The following is an 11,157-nucleotide window of genomic DNA, read 5'->3' on the forward strand; positions in this document are numbered from 1 at the left end:
AAAACTTTTTTTTGCCTGCGGTACGATTTACAACAAACTGCAATAGAATTAACGTGATAATTAGGTTCGGATTACTTTATTATTGTTGTTAATTGAACTAAAAATTGCGATAAGATATAAAAGATAATTAATTAGTTAATGAATAAATAAAATGATTTCATTTTTGATAATTGAATTTATAATTAAAAATACGAAAAAAACAAACATTTTTTTCATTGATTTATTGATCGATAATTTACCGATCAATTATTTAAATTTTTTGAATTTATAATTCTAGCGCCATCTATGTAACTGTTTGAGTAACGCTAGAATTAAATAAATCGCAATAATAGAGTTGATCAACTGTTTCGAGTAATTTTAGAATATCTAGACACGCGTCGCTACTGCGAGTCTCACTCATTGTTTTGTTGTGATTCTTTGCCGCCTGAGCTTCAGTTTTCTGAGAAAGAGATACAGATCACATTGTTAGTGGCAAAATAAAAATTTTCGTATTATTTAGTCGCTGCTCAAGCGTGGATTTTTCTATCGACAACGTATATTGTTCGTGAAAATACATTATAAAAATATAGTGTAATATTATCTTGTGTAAAACCGAGAAGGTGATGGATCATAAATGAGATTGTTATTAAATCAAAATTGTCTGTTCCATTGTCAACATTAAAGTGATATTTGTGTATAAATTGTGTGTTAAGTTTGTAACAATGGATGAGTTTGTTAAACAACTTTTAAAAAAGTGGAATCTAGAAAATTTAATTGATCATTTCAACAGTAAGTAAAAAAACCTATTTCAACAATAGTATTCTTTATTCAATTTAAAATATGAAAAATTGATTTATTTATAATAATTAGTGTTCAGAGGAATTAATAGTTTCACTCAAAAATTTTTTAGGTTAAACTCACTTCTCTATATAATTTATATTCATTCTCAAATTTTGTTACTTTTACAGTCAATATAGTTGATAAAGAAGTTTTTACTAATTTAACTGATGCCCTTATTGTTGAAACTCATTCCACAAATTGGATTAAGATATAAATTCTTAAAAGAATATAACAATTTTATTCGAAAATATAATAAATCGTGTTTTATTATTAATAACGAAAGTATTCATATAATTGAAAACAATAATAATGTAAATCATGATGATAGTTTAGAAGAGTCAAATCTTTTGCTTGAATCAACTATCAGCGGTCTTAATGAAGTTTTTATTTCAAATCTCAATTCTATTTCTAATGAAAAAACAATCTCTCCAATTCCAAAAAAAAACTGCACCCAACTTCAAATCTTCCAACATCGAAAATTCCTATTATGCCTCGGTCTTCAACATCATCCAGTAAGATTTCCAGTTCTTCCTTTCAAATGTATTTATTTACTTTTTTCTGTGTCAATGAATATTAGGAAACTCTCAAAATGAAATTAAACCTATATTAAAATGTTTTCGTGGAAGGCTTATTCTAGCAGAATTTAATCTTAAGAACACAATAAACCGACGGTTACTCACTAGTGTAATCATTGAATCAGAATTAGAAAACAGTAAAAAATTCAAGTACGTAGCTATTGATGGAATATTTTAAATTATGTTTTGGGAAGTTGAAAATTAACTTTCTTTATAATTGTTTTTCAATTAGGATTACAGCTGAGAGATTTAAAAAGTTGACAAAGATCTAGTAGAATTATTCCTGATGAAGAAGAAGACTTATATTATACACCCTGGACAAAAGGCACAAATGGTCCTATTGGTGCTAGAGGACTTCTGTATGATAAATATATCAATCTGAGAAGAACTTTATTTGAATTAGAAATCCTTACTTCTGATTCTAATATAGATCAACGTAAATATTTTTTAAATTCGAATAACTTACACTATTCAATATTTTGTTTTTTAAAAATGATGAAATTAGCTTTTTTTTAATTTTATTCATTCAATAATTGTTTACTATTCTAATATCTCTATTGATTATTTTTTTAAATTATAGATGAAATAAGCAATACAAACGATATTTTACCGTTGAGTGATTCATTATTATGGCTTAAAATCATATAGAACCATTTAGTGAAGTGCTTTTAAAATGGCAAGAAAGTTTTAAAGAAAGATTGGCTTATCATACAGAACGAATTGATATGTATTTTAATACATCAATGTATTGAAGACACCATCTGCTTATTTATTGGTAAAATTTCATAGTTAATTCCTCTGAATAAAAGTATTATAATATATTGATGCATGTATTAAATACAAAGGTTTGCAAATGAAATTTTCTGTTACAGTTTGATCAGATTTTAAACAAATTCATAAAGAGGCAGTTGATAAATTAATTCTAAATGGCCATCGGTTGCAAAAAAAATTATAATATTAGTAAGAAACGAAAAGATTATCAAGTATCGCATACCTCAAGACTAATAATATATTATTGGCGAACGATTCAGGTAACTTCATTTGTCTTAACGACTTAAATATTAACGTTAATTGTAATTTTCATGACTATATTTTCTATAAAGATCTTGGTAATATTGAGATTATTGCCCTTGAATTACTTCCATTACTATTGGGTACAATAAACAAGAAATCTAAAAAATCAGGAAAACATTGGAGACCAAATATAACTGACATTAAGCAATCATTTCTTTTTCATGCAGAGGTAAATAAATTTTTATGAATTTCAACTCCTTCAAAACGAAGTGTTTCAGAATTTTTTGAATTAAAAAATATTACAATCTCTGTTGTAATTTTTTTTAACATTGCAATTCAAGTTTCAGTTTCAATTTTATTGTTTTTTTTTCTACAGGACTATTGATGAACTACAACCATATATAGAAAGCAAAATTAGGATTTACAAGCAGCATAAATTGACTCTTCAGCCTTTTGTAGTCATCATTGGACTATTAGATAACATCGAAAGTTCGTTTGTAGTAATAAATGATCAGCGATATGTTTACCTACCCCCTTAAAAGCAATAGACACATGTTTTAAAATCATACACGCATTGAATGCAACTTACTCAGTAGAGTGGAACACGTTTGGGAATTTCTAGAAAAATACATTTATGAAGTTACAAAAAAACTTCATCATTTACATGTGTCAATCGTCTTATAAGTGATTTAAATAGATATAAAAATTAAATGTTAAAAGACTATAAATTATAATTTATCACATTCATTTTTACATATTCAAAATGAATATGACATTTGATGATTTTTCTATTAATTTAGAAACATTTTTGGGTAAATTCTGGTTATCATTGTATAACAACTCAATGATACCACGAAACTGTGTTCAGTTCATCGTTGAAGAATTGACAAAATTTATTAGAAAACTTTACGTTCCATATATAATAAAACAAATTCAATATTATTTAATAAATAAATGTGAACAAGTTGTCATTAATGATATTCCACGTATACTTAATTCTGCTATTAGTTGTTTTGAAATATTTTCAACTGAGCATAGAAGATTAAAATATTTTTATGACAAAGGATTTCTTGTATTACCTATTCAATATAAAATTGGTTCAAGAATTGTAGAATCTAAACGCAATGGAATTATTGTTTCAGAACCAAAGGATGTGTTTGGACAATATATTCCTTTAAAAAATACATTAAAATCGATTTTTAGTATACCTGAACTATACGATAAAACTAAAAAGTACGTTGAGCATTTGAAAAATGAACCAGAAATTTTATCTAATTTTATACAAGGTGATCTTTGGCGTTCTAAGACTAAAAATCATGGAACTAAATTCTTTTTACCACTTTTTATTTTTTTCGATGATTGGAGGTCGGTATGCTTTAGGAAGTCATGCAGGAAACAACAAATTAGGTGTTGTATATATGTCTATTCCATGTCTTCCAAAGCAGTATGCTTCACGATTAAGTAGTATTTTTCTTGTTTGTTTATTCTATTCTAATGACCGAAAAGAATTGGCAATAGAGCAATATTTGCAAATTAATTGAAGAATTAAATGATCTGAAAAAAAATGGTATAACAATATCTATTAAAAATGAACATATTAAGATATATTTTGAATGTGGAGCTATTATTGGTGACAACTTGGGATTGCATTCAATATTCGGTTTTGTAGAATGCTTCAGTGCAAACTATTGCTGTAGAATATGCGAAATTCCTTATCTTGAAATGAATAATCAAACTACTGAAAATGTAAGGATTTTGCGTAGTCCAGAAAAACTATGAAAAGAGTCTAAAAATAAACAATTATTCACTGACAGGTATTAAAGAAAAATGTATTTTTAATGAAATAGATGATTTCCATGTTTGCATAAATCAGACTGTTGATATTATGCACGATGTGTTGGAAGGCACTGCAAATTATACAATGGGTCATTGTTTTAAATCACTTAATTTTTGTTGAGAATCGATTTTCTTTAGACACTCTAAATTCTAGAATCGATACATTCAATTATGGTAAACTAGAACTTTCAAATATGCCTCCATTTATATCAGCCGATCATATACAAATTAAAATGTCTGCTGCAGAAATGCTCTTTTTTGTACGTTATTTTGGATTAATGGTTGGTGAATTGTAGAAGAGGATAACTGTGTTTGGCAATTATATCTGAAATTAAGACAAATAGTTGATATAATAACATCACCTAGAGTGTTGAGAAGTCATGTTGTATTGTTTAAAAACATTGATTGAAGAGTTTTTAAGTTTGTATTTAAAATTTGCTTCTCATCTACAATTTAAATTTCATATAAAACTTCACTATCCTGCAATTATGTTGAAATGTGGACCACTAATGCATTTATGGTCTATGAGATTTGAGTCTAAAAATCATGAATTAAAATCTACCGCAAATATATCCGGATCAATGAAAAATATATTATTAACTTTGACTTTAAGGCATCAATTAAAAATGTGTTTTACAAATTATAATCCTTGTATTATTCAAAAATACATTAATGGTCCAATTATACCTAATTATAACATTGATAATCATATAAAATCTGTATTTGGTACTAATTCCAATGTCAAAGCTCTAAAATGGATAGAAATTATGGGTCAAAGATTTGAAAAAGATTCTATTATAGTTGTAGACTTAAGTCAGGAAGGACCAGAATTTGGAATCATAGTAAACGTTCTGCAAATTAATGGAAAATTTTACTTCTGTATCAATCATTATACAACACTCGGGTTTAACAGTCATTATCATGCGTATAAAGTAATGAAAAGTTTCAAAAAATTGTACTAAGAACAAGTTAGTAAATATTTCTTCATTAGGAAATATAATAAAATGTTTGTTAATAAATAAAAATGGCTCATTGATGATTACAACTAGGTATTCATTATAATATTTTCATGTAATGAAATTTGTATTGTCAATGGAATTTTCTATTTGAAATAAAATTCATGACCAGTAAATTGTTAAGTGTTGTAAACTGTTTTCCTCAGTTTTCTTAATGACTCGTAATTACAATTATTTGATGATAATTCAAAACATTACTCATTATCTTTTCTGGTTAGTAAAATGCTATAGTTATGTTTGTAAAAAATTTGATGTCAAACTAACATAAAACTGTGGTAAAAAATACTGCAAAATATTATTGTAAATTCTACGGCAAATGCTATTGTAGATTTAACATCATTTAACCAGAATAAAATTAACTGCATTTTTTTTAACTATACTTTTGATATAAAAATTACACCTACGCATGTAGATTTTACATCACTTTTTTTTCCGTGTTCATTATAATATTTTCATGTAATGAAATTTGTATTGTCAATGGAATTTTCTATTTTGAAATAAAATTCATGACCAGTAAATTGTTAAAGTGTTGTAAACTGTTTTCCTCAGTTTTCTTAATGACTCGTAATTACAATTATTTGATGATAATTCAAAACATTACTCATTATCTTTTCTGGTTAGTAAAATGCTATAGTTATGTTTGTAAAAAATTTGATGTCAAACTAACATAAAACTGTGGTAAAAAATACTGCAAAATATTATTGTAAATTCTACGGCAAATGCTATTGTAGATTTAACATCATTTAACCAGAATAAAATTAACTGCATTTTTTTTAACTATACTTTTGATATAAAAATTACACCTACGCATGTAGATTTTACATCACTTTTTTTTCCGTGTTGTTTAACAAAAATTACCTTTCGCATTTTTAATTTGTGTCTTTTATTTCAAAGACGGAGATAACTAGAGCATCATGAATATCAAGCATGTGCATTATTTTAAAGTCATACAAAACGATGATGCTCTCTCTTCTGGATGAATAAATTATAATAATATAGTTCATATTGAAATTTGAATGTATCTTTTCAAATAGAAATTGATATGTATTCATTCATAATTATGCATAACAGTTTTTCATCATCTACTTATCCATTGATTTAATGTTCAAAAAATGGTCTCAAATATGTCACTCAAACATTCTTTCACATTAATCATCAATGAACGAGCAAAGAGAGGAAATTCTTGAAATTCTTTAGGTGAAAATTCTCAAGAAAATTACTGTATTCACTAGCGCCTTGAGACATAGCCAGTACTCTATGAAAATTTGAAATTTTCAATATCATGTAGTATGAGTGACATTTTCTATCACTTCTTACGGATGACGACATTTACTCTGATAGTTTAAATGGGTTCGATAGATTCTAATAAAGACTCTGTTAAAAGATTGCTTACTATTACTTTTTGTCTTTTATCTGTAAAGAAGTTTACCATATAGATTGAAAACTGACCTTACTTAACTCTCCGTTAGTTGCGCTACAAAGAGCCTTCTTTGTTTTTCTAATTTTACACGGAAAAAAAAGTGATGTAAAATCTACATGCGTAGGTGTAATTTTTATATCAAAAGTATAGTTAAAAAAAATGCAGTTAATTTTATTCTGGTTAAATGATGTTAAATCTACAATAGCATTTGCCGTAGAATTTACAATAATATTTTGCAGTATTTTTTACCACAGTTTTATGTTAGTTTGACATCAAATTTTTTACAAACATAACTATAGCATTTTACTAACCAGAAAAGATAATGAGTAATGTTTTGAATTATCATCAAATAATTGTAATTACGAGTCATTAAGAAAACTGAGGAAAACAGTTTACAACACTTTAACAATTTACTGGTCATGAATTTTATTTCAAAATAGAAAATTCCATTGACAATACAAATTTCATTACATGAAAATATTATAATGAACACGGAAAAAAAAGTGATGTAAAATCTACATGCGTAGGTGTAATTTTTATATCAAAAGTATAGTTAAAAAAAATGCAGTTAATTTTATTCTGGTTAAATGATGTTAAATCTACAATAGCATTTGCCGTAGAATTTACAATAATATTTTGCAGTATTTTTTACCACAGTTTTATGTTAGTTTGACATCAAATTTTTTACAAACATAACTATAGCATTTTACTAACCAGAAAAGATAATGAGTAATGTTTTGAATTATCATCAAATAATTGTAATTACGAGTCATTAAGAAAACTGAGGAAAACAGTTTACAACACTTTAACAATTTACTGGTCATGAATTTTATTTCAAAATAGAAAATTCCATTGACAATACAAATTTCATTACATGAAAATATTATAATGAATACCTAGTTGTAATCATCAATGAGCCATTTTTATTTATTAACAAACATTTTATTATATTTCCTAATGAAGAAATATTTACTAACTTGTTCTTAGTACAATTTTTGAAACTTTTCATTACTTTATACGCATGATAATGACTGTTAAACCCGAGTGTTGTATAATGATTGATACAGAAGTAAAATTTTCCATTAATTTGCAGAACGTTTACTATGATTCCAAATTCTGGTCCTTCCTGACTTAAGTCTACAACTATAATAGAATCTTTTTCAAATCTTTGACCCATAATTTCTATCCATTTTAGAGCTTTGACATTGGAATTAGTACCAAATACAGATTTTATATGATTATCAATGTTATAATTAGGTATAATTGGACCATTAATGTATTTTTGAATAATACAAGGATTATAATTTGTAAAACACATTTTTAATTGATGCCTTAAAGTCAAAGTTAATAATATATTTTTCATTGATCCGGATATATTTGCGGTAGATTTTAATTCATGATTTTTAGACTCAAATCTCATAGACCATAAATGCATTAGTGGTCCACATTTCAACATAATTGCAGGATAGTGAAGTTTTATATGAAATTTAAATTGTAGATGAGAAGCAAATTTTAAATACAAACTTAAAAAACTCTTCAATCAATGTTTTAAACAATACAACATGACTTCTCAACACTCTAGGTGATGTTATTATATCAACTATTTGTCTAATTTCAGATATAATTGCCAAACACAGTTATCCTCTTCTACAAATTCACCAACCATTAATCCAAAATAACGTACAAAAAAGAGCATTTCTGCAGCAGACATTTTAATTTGTATATGATCGGCTGATATAAATGGAGGCATATTTGAAAGTTCTAGTTTACCATAATTGAATGTATCGATTCTAGAATTTAGAGTGTCTAAAGAAAATCGATTCTCAACAAAAATTAAGTGATTTAAAACAATGACCATTGTATAATTTGCAGTGCCTTCCAACACATCGTGCATAATATCAACAGTCTGATTTATGCAAAACATGGAAATCATCTATTTCATTAAAAATACATTTTTCTTTAATACCTGTCAGTGAATAATTGTTTATTTTTAGACTCTTTTCATATTTTTCTGGACTACGCAAAATCCTTACATTTTCAGTAGTTTGATTATTCATTTCAAGATAAGGAATTTCGCATATTCTACAGCAATAGTTTGCACTGAAGCATTCTACAAAACCGAATATTGAATGCAATCCCAAGTTGTCACCAATAATAGCTCCACATTCAAAATATATCTTAATATTTTCATTTTTAATAGATATTGTTATACCATTTTTTTCAGATCATTTAATTCTTCAATTAATTTTGCAAATATTGCTCTATTGCCAAATTCTTTTCGGTCATTAGAATAGAATAAACAAACAAGAAAAATACTACTTAATCGTGAAGCATACTGCTTTGGAAGACATGGAATAGACATATATACAACACCTAATTTGTTGTTTCCTGCATGACTTCCTAAAGCATTACCGACCTCCAAATCATCGAAAAAAATAAAAAGTGGTAAAAAGAATTTAGTTCCATGATTTTTAGTCTTAGAACGCCAAAGATCACCTTGTATAAAATTAGATAAAATTTCTGGTTCATTTTTCAAATGCTCAACGTACTTTTTAGTTTTATCGTATAGTTCAGGTATACTAAAAATCGATTTTAATGTATTTTTAAAGGAATATATTGTCCAAACACATCCTTTGGTTCTGAAACAATAATTCCATTGCGTTTAGATTCTACAATTCTTGAACCAATTTTATATTGAATAGGTAATACAAGAAATCCTTTGTCATAAAAATATTTTAATCTTCTATGCTCAGTTGAAAATATTTCCAAAACAACTAATAGCAGAATTAAGTATACGTGGAATATCATTAATGACAACTTGTTCACATTTATTTATTAAATATATTGAATTTGTTTTATTATATATGGAACGTAAAGTTTTCTAATAAATTTTGTCAATTCTTCAACGATGAACTGAACACAGTTTCGTGGTATCATTGAGTTGTTATACAATGATAACCAGAATTTTACCCAAAATGTTTCTAAATTAATAGAAAAATCATCAATGTCATATTCATTTTGAAATATGTAAAAATGAATGTGATAAATTATAATTTATAGTCTTTTAACATTTAATTTTTATATCTATTTAAATCACTTATAAGACGATTGACACATGTAAATGATGAAGTTTTTTTTGTAACTTCATAATGTATTTTTCTAGAAATTCCCAAACGTGTTCACACTCTACTGAGTAAGTTGCATTCAATGCGTGTATGATTTTAAAACATGTGTCTATTGCTTTTAAGGGGGTAGGTAAAACATATCGCTGATCATTTATTACTACAAACGAACTTTCGATGTTATCTAATAGTCCAATGATGACTACAAAAGGCTGAAGAGTCAATTTATGCTGCTTGTAAATCCTAATTTTGCTTTCTATATATGGTTGTAGTTCATCAATAGTCTGTAGAAAAAAAAACAATAAAATTGAAACTGAAACTTGAATTGCAATGTTAAAAAAATTACAACAGAGATTGTAATATTTTTTAATTCAAAAATTCTGAAACACTTCGTTTTTGAAGGAGTTGAAATTCATAAAAATTTATTTACCTCTGCATGAAAAGAATGATTGCTTAATGTCAGTTATATTTGGTCTCCAATGTTTTCCTGATTTTTTAGATTTCTGTTTATTGTACCCAATAGTAATGGAAGTAATTCAAGGGCAATAATCTCAATATTACCAAGATCTTTATAGAAAATATAGTCATGAAATTACAATTAACGTTAATATTTAAGTCGTTAAGACAAATGAAGTTACCTGAATCGTTCGCCAATAATATATTATTAGTCTTGAGGTATTGCGATACTTGATAATCTTTTCGTTTCTTACTAATATTAATAATTTTTTTGCAACCGATGGCCATTTTAGAATTAATTTATCAACTGCCTCTTTATGAATTTGTTTAAAATCTGATTCAAACTGTAACAGAACATTTCATTTGCAAACCTTTTGTATTTAATACATGCATCAATATATTATAATACTTTTATTCAGAGGAATTAACTATGAAATTTACCAATAAATAAGCAGATGGTGTCTTCAATACATTGAATGTATTAAAATACATATCAATTCGTTCTGTATGATAAGCCAATCTTTCTTTAAAACTTTCTTGCCATTTTAAAAGCACTTCACTAACTGGTTCTATATGATTTTTAAGCCATAATATGAATCACTCAACGGTAAAATATCGTTTGTATTGTTATTTCATCTATAATTTAAAAAAATAATCAATAGAGATATTAGAATAGTAAAACAATTATTGAATGAATAAAATTAAAAAAAGCTAATTTCATCATTTTTAAAAAACAAAAATATTGAATAGTGTAAGTTATTCGAATTTAAAAAATATTTACGTTGATCTATATTAGAATCAGAAGTAAGGATTTCTAATTCAAATAAAGTTCTTCTCAGATTGATATATTTATCATACAGAAGTCCTCTAGCACCAATAGGACCATTTGTGCCTTTTGT

The 11,157-nt window shown here is 26.3% G+C and overlaps 1 long non-coding RNA gene across 1 annotated transcript; it reads right to left on the minus strand.

Annotated features, from left to right (window-relative positions):
• Window positions 1-10,307: 10,307 nt before the first annotated feature.
• Window positions 10,308-10,832, minus strand: LOC118070502 (uncharacterized). The gene is made up of 3 exons (XR_004690785.1): window positions 10,700-10,832; window positions 10,441-10,602; window positions 10,308-10,369 (listed from the first exon to the last, which is right to left on the minus strand). It is a non-coding gene; the product is annotated as an uncharacterized lncRNA (long non-coding RNA).
• Window positions 10,833-11,157: the final 325 nt, after the last annotated feature.

Source organism: Chelonus insularis, unplaced genomic scaffold (genome assembly GCF_013357705.1).
Source record: "Chelonus insularis isolate UGA/USDA-ARS -01 unplaced genomic scaffold, ASM1335770v1 contig_631_pilon, whole genome shotgun sequence".
In the NCBI taxonomy this organism is placed as follows: Eukaryota; Metazoa; Arthropoda; class Insecta; order Hymenoptera; family Braconidae; genus Chelonus; species Chelonus insularis.